We start from the raw sequence: 6691 nt of genomic DNA, 5'->3' as shown, positions 1-6691 counted from the left end.
TGAGTTTCTGCTGTACAACAAAGTGAATCAGTTATACGTATACATACATACGCTTTTTTTTTAGATTTCCTTCCCATTATGTCACCACAGAGTACTGAGTAGAGTTCCCTGTGCTCTACAGTAGGTTCTCATTAGTTATCTATTTTATACATAGTAGTGTATATATGTCAATCCCAATCTCCAAATTCATCCCACCACCCCTTCCCCCCTTGGTATCCATAGGTTTGTTCTCTACGTCTGTCTCTATTTCTGCTTTGCAAATAAGTTCATCTAAAAATATGGAATGCTTCATGAATTTGGGCGCCATCCTTGCACAGGGGACATGCTAATCTTCTCTGTATCATTCCAAATTTAGTATATGTGCTGCTGAAGTGAGCACTCCCAACACCATTTACTGAAGAGACTCTTCTTTCCCCAGTGTATATTTTTGGCTCCTTTGCTAAAAATTAATTGACCATGTATGCATGGGCTTGTTTCTAGGGTCTCTATTCTGTTCCATTGATGTGTGTGTCTATTTTTAGACCACAAACATAATTGTTTTCATTCTTATAACTTTGTAATATATAGTTTAAAATCAGGAAGTGTGATGCTTCTAGCTTTGTTCTTCTTTCTAAAGATTGCTTTGGCTATTTGGGACCTTTTGTTGTTTCAATAAAGTTAGGATTGTTTTTTTCTTTTTCCATGAAAAATGCCATTGCAATTTTGATAAGTATTGCATTGAACATGTACATTGCTTTGGGTAGTATGCACATTTTAACAATGTTCTTCCAATCCATGGACATGGAATGACTTTCCATTTATTTATGTCTTCTTCAATTTCTTTCATCAGTTTTTTATAGTTTTCAGTGTACTGATCTTCCACTTCTTTGTATAAATTTATTCCTACATATTGTATTCTTTTTAATGCAATTGTAACTGGGATTGTTTCTTAATTTCTCTTTCTGACAGTTCATTAATATAGAGAAACATAACTGACTTTTGTGTGTTGATTTTATATTTTGCAACTTTATTGAATTTTTTTATTCTAACAGTTTTTTTGGTGGAATCTTTTGGGTTTTAAACATGGAATATCATGTCAACTATAAACAGAAAAATTTACTTCTTCCTTTCCAATTTGTATGCCTCTTATTTCTTTTCCTTGCCTAATTGTTCTGGCTAGGACTTTGTGTACTATGTTGAATAAAAGAGATGAGAGTGTCTCTTTTCTTGTTGTCTTGTTCCTGATTTTAGAGGAAAAGCTTTCAACCTTTCACCATTGAGTATGAGGTTAGCTGTGGCATTTATTATGGAATTTATTGTGTTGAGGTACGTTCTATCTATGCCTAATTTGTTGAGAGTTTTTATCATGAAAGTCTGTTGAATTTTGTCAAATGCTTTTTCTGCATCTTTTCGGATGATAATGTGATTTTTATTCATTTTCTTAATGTGGTGTATCACAATTATTGATTTGCCTGTCAAACCATCCTTGCATCCCAGGGATAAATCCCACTTGATCATGGTGTATAATCCTTTTTAATGTACTGTTGACTGGTTTACTAATATTTTGTTGAGGAAATCTGCATCTATGTTCACCAGGGATAATTGCCTATAATTATCCTTACTTGTAGTGTTGTTGTCTGGCTTTGGTATCAGGGTAATGCTGGCCTCATAAAATGAGTTTGGAAGTGTTTGTTGCTCTTCTATCCTTTGGAAGAGTTTGAGAAAAGTTGGTATTAATTCTTCTTTAAATGTTTGGTAGAATTCAGCTGTGAAGCCATGTAATTCTGGACACTTCTTTGTTGGGAGACTTTTGATCACTGATTCAGTCTCCTTACTAGTCATTGCTCTGTTCAGATTTTCTATTACTTCATGATTCAATCTTGGTAGGTTATATGTTTCTAGGAATTTATCCATTTTTCTCTAGGTTATCTAATTTGTTGGCATCTCATTGTTCATAGTAGTTTCCTGTGATCCTTAGTTTTTCTGTTTTCAGTTTGTAATGTCTCATTTTTCATTTCTGATTATATTTGAGTCTTCTCTTTTATTTCTTAGTTGGTCTAGCTAAAGGTTTGTCAACTTGTTTCTCTTTTTTAAAAACCTAGATGTTAGTTTCATTAATTTTATGTATTGTCTTATAGTCTCTATTTTATTTCCAATGTGATCTTTGTTATTTCCTTTCCTCTACTAACTCTAGGCTTAGTTTTTTCTTCTTTTTCTAGATCCTTGAGGTTTAGAGTTGGGTTGTTTATTTGAGATAAACAATTTCTTTTTCCAAATGTAGGCATTTATTGCTATATACTCTTCTTTTAGGACTGCTTTTCGGCATCTCATAATTTGTGGTAGGCTGTGTTTCCATTTTCATTTGTCTCAAGATTTTTTTTTTATTTCCCTTTTTTTTTTTTTTTTTTTTTTGCAGTACACGGGCCTCTTACTTTTGTGGCCTCTCTCGTTGCGGAGCACAGGCTTCGGATGCGCAGGCTCAGCGGCCATGGCTCACGGGCCCTGCTGCTCCGCGGCATGTGGGATCTTCCCAGACCGGGGCTCAAACCCGTGTCCCCTGCATCGGCAGGTGGACTCTCAACCACTGTGCCACCAGGGAATCCCCTTTATTTCCCTTTTGATTTCTTTCTTTACTCATTGGTTATGCAGATGTGTGTTGTTTGGTCTCAATATATTTGTGAATTTTGAAGTTTTCTTTTGTAACTGATGTCTAGTTTCATACCATTGTATTCAGAAAAGATGCTTGATATGACTTCAATCTTGTTAAATTTATTAAGATTTGCTTTGTGGCCTAATATATGATCTGTCCTGGAGAATCTTCCATATGTGCTTGAGAAGAATGTTTGTTCTGCTGCTGTTGCATGAAATTTTTTGGATATGTCTGTCAGGCCCATCTGGTTTAACATGTCATTTAAGTCCAATGTTTTCTTATTGATTATCTGTCCCTTGATGAAAATGGGGGATTGAAGTCCCCTACTACTATTGCATTGTTGTCTATTTCTCCCTTCAGATCTGTTAGTATTTGCTTTATATAATTAGGTGCTCCAGTGTTGTGTGCATAAATATTTACAGTTGTTATATTGTCTTGATGAATTGACCCCTTTATCATGATATAATAACCTTCTGTGTTTCTTATTACAGTTTTGGCTTTAAGGCTATTTTGTCTGCTATAAACATAGCTACTTCTGCTTTCTTTTTGTCTGCATTTGCATGGAATATCTTTCTCCATCCCTTCACTTTCAATCTGTATGTGTCCTTAGAGCTGGAGTGAGCCTCCTGTAGGCAGCATATATTTGGGTCTCTTTTAAAAAATCCATTCAGCCACTCTGTCTTTTGATTGGAGAAGGTAATCCATTTATTTTTAAAGTAATTATTGATAGATATGGACTTACTATTGCCATTTCCTTAATTGTTTTCTGTTTTGCAGTTCTTTTGTTCCTTTCTTCCTCTCTTTCCCTCTTCCTTTGTGATTTTCTGTAGCAGTATGCTTTGATTTCTTTCTTTTTATCTTTTGTGTATCTACTATAGTATTTGCTTTCTGGTTACCATGAGGCTTACATAAAATACATTATAACAGTCTGTTTTAAGCTGATAGCTTTGAATGTATAAAAAAGCTCTATATTTTTATACCCCCCTCAACATTTATGTTTTTTGTGTCAAAATTTATGTCTTTGTATACTGTGTATCCATTAGTGTGTCTCAGTGTGGGACTCTTGGCATCATCTTATTTAGTACTTTTGGGGCTTCCTGAATATGGATATCTGTTTCTTTCCACAGGTTAAGGAAGATTTTAGCCATTATTTCTTTGAATAAGCTTTCTGGCCCTTTCTCGCACCCTCTTCCTCCTGGGACCCTTATAATGCACGTATTTATACATTTGATGATGTTCCATAAGTCCCTTAATCTATCTTCATTCATTTTCATTCTTTTATCTTTTTACTCCTCTAATTGGATGAATTCCCCTGCCCTGTCTTCAAGTTGCTAATTCTTTCTTCCACTTGATCTAGTGTTCTGTCATACTCCTCTATTAAAATTTTCAGTTACTGTATTCTTTGATTCTATGATTTATGTATGGTGCTATTTCATATTTTCTATATTTCTGTTAAAATTCTCTCTTTGTTCCTGCATTGCTTTTCTGACCTAGGTGAGCATCTTTATGACTATTGTTTCAAACTCTCCATTGGGTAAATCACTTATGTCCATTTCATTAAGATCAGTGTCTGGAGATTAATTTTGTTCTTTTGTTTTGAACATAGTCCCCTGTTCCCTCACTTTCCTTAACTCTCTGTGTTGGTTTCCATGCACTAGATAAAACAGCCACCTCTCCCAGTTTTGACACATTGGTCTCATGTAGGGGGTCAACCTTATTAATCAGCCTGGACCAGTTCTTGATATTCTCTTAAACCTTTGTGATTGTCCAAGCTGCTGTATTTGTTCTTAGTGGCTCCCAGTAGTTGAAGATGTGTCAAAACCCATCAGTGTCCCAAATAGGAGGATTGCAGTCAACACCTATGACCCTCAGGCAGTAGCTAGGAAAGTATGCAGTTAAAACTCTTTGGGGAAGAAACTGGTAGACGGGCATTTTTGCATGCTCCCTCTGTCAAGCCTTCATGTATATCCACGGAGGTGGGGAGTATTCCTGCACCTATTTGCTATAGTCCTGTGGGATTCTGGAATGCAATCCTCATTGGCTATCATTTGATTTGGGGCCTGTCCCTTATGTGGCAGCCATAAAATTTTAGGTACTAGCTATTTGGACAGCTTCTTCCAAGGAGATACCAATAACTTGCTTTTATTGTTGGGATGAGCCAGAGGAGAAGGCAGGGGAAGTGCCCACCAGCTCTTTTGGGCTCCAAGGAGGATCACAGAAAGCACCTAGATGCCTGCTAATTAGAAGCCAGACCCTCAAGAAGCAGCTTGTAAAGTATGCAGTCAAACCCTTTCCAGGAAAGACTGGAAGATAGGCAATTTTGCCTACTTCCTTTGCACGGACCTCTGGGGGAATAGCCTCAGTGAGTTCTTGTGTGCCCAGTAACAACTGATTCTTTGTTTGCTATAGTTCTGTGGGATTGTGAATGCAAGTCCCAATTGCTTTCTGAGCCAGTTGATTTGGGGGTCTATCTCTTGTGTGGTAGTCTTAAAATTTGGTGCACTAAATGTATGGCTCAAGCCCAACACTTCTCAAGGAGAAGCTGGGCATTGGGGGTTCCCTCCTAATTGTATGGCACTGTGCTGGTGGAAGGGGGGTGGTTAAGGTGAGAGTTTATCTCAGCCTTTCCTGTTTTATTACCATATTTTCTCAGTTGTCTTATGCGTGCAGTCATTCCTCTAGTTTCTGGATATCTCTCAAAGGGAATTATTACATATGTGGCTGAATAATTGGTTCATCCATCGGAGGAGGGAAATTCAGGAGGCTCCAATGTCACCATCTTGGTCTGGAGTTGAGAATGTTTTCATTGAGTGTTTTCTTTTGCTTGTACTGTAATTATTCTGATTTCATATGGTTTGAGATTTGATCTCCATTCTCTGTGTCTCATACCTATCTTTTTCTTTTCCTAATTTCACCTCCATGCTCTTCCTCTAGGGATGGAGATGCTTCTCCAGTCTCAACCCCATTTCCTGATTTGTTTTACTGCAACATCAGTTCTGCTCCTTTATGCCCCCAAAACTGATTGTTTAAATTTCGTTCTTCACATTTTACCTTCTTTGGAATTCTGCCTTGCTATCTTTTCTATTATCTATTGCATTTCACTTTGTTAATATTATCTGTAAACTTCTCTCCTTTAAAATATTCTGTTCCTCATCAAAAATGCAAGCCTTCTGAGGGCTTCCCTAGTGGCACAGTGGTTGAGAGTCTGCCTGCTGATGCAGGGGACAGGGGTTCGTGCCCCGGTCCGGGAAGACCCCACATGCCACGGAGCGACTAGGCCCGTGAGCCATGGCTGCTGAGCCTGCACGTCTGGAGCCTGTGCTCTGCAACGGGAGAGGCCACAACAGTAAGAGGCCTGCGTACTGCAAAAAAAAAAAAAAAAAAAAAAGCCTTCTGGGAGATACTGAACAATTTCTAAACCTTTCTACTGCCTTTTGTAGTTAATATTTTCAAAGTTCTATTGCACGAATCTTCAGAATTACTTTCTTCCCTTCTCCTCCATTGATTGGCCCTCTATTGTTGCTGTTTTCTATTTTCTACTTATTCATTTTAAGAGGAGGAGAGACCCATACTCAATTAGCATTTACCAAATGTCAGCGTGTGTGCATTTCTTGTGGCTTCATTCACTCTCCATTTCGTTGCAAGTCAAGCCTCTTCCTAATAACTGCAGCCAGAGGGTAAATTTGAATCTCTAGATTTAACAAATAAAAATACAGGATACCCAGTTAAATTTGAACTTTAGGTAAATGATGAAAATTTTTTACTATCAATACATTCCAAAATATTGTATGGGATATACTTATAAAATAATTTAAAAATCATCCAATATTCAAATTTAATTTGGCTCCCTATTTTATCTGACAACCCTTGACTTGACTGACAAGCATTCAAACCCAGCTCAGTTTCCTCTGTGTGGCAGGTTTTTATCTGATGAAGATCTACTGAGGGAAGTTCTTTTCCTTTTCTGCCCACTGATTCTCTGCAAATGCTGCACTACTCCGGAAGACCTGCTGTTCCTCTTTCCTCCCCTCTCTACAGTGTTGGAGGGGACTCCATATCCTA

The 6691-nt window shown here is 37.4% G+C and overlaps 1 non-coding gene across 1 annotated transcript; it reads right to left on the bottom strand.

The window, feature by feature from the left end:
- Positions 1 to 272: 272 nt before the first annotated feature.
- Positions 273 to 379, bottom strand: LOC132492851 (U6 spliceosomal RNA). Its single transcript, XR_009532906.1, has one exon. It is a non-coding gene; the product is annotated as a U6 spliceosomal RNA (small nuclear RNA).
- Positions 380 to 6691: the final 6312 nt, after the last annotated feature.

The sequence above is a fragment of the Mesoplodon densirostris genome, chromosome 6 (genome assembly GCF_025265405.1).
Source record: "Mesoplodon densirostris isolate mMesDen1 chromosome 6, mMesDen1 primary haplotype, whole genome shotgun sequence".
NCBI classification, from domain to species: domain Eukaryota; kingdom Metazoa; phylum Chordata; class Mammalia; order Artiodactyla; family Ziphiidae; genus Mesoplodon; species Mesoplodon densirostris.
This window is presented reverse-complemented; position numbering and strand designations above follow the sequence as displayed.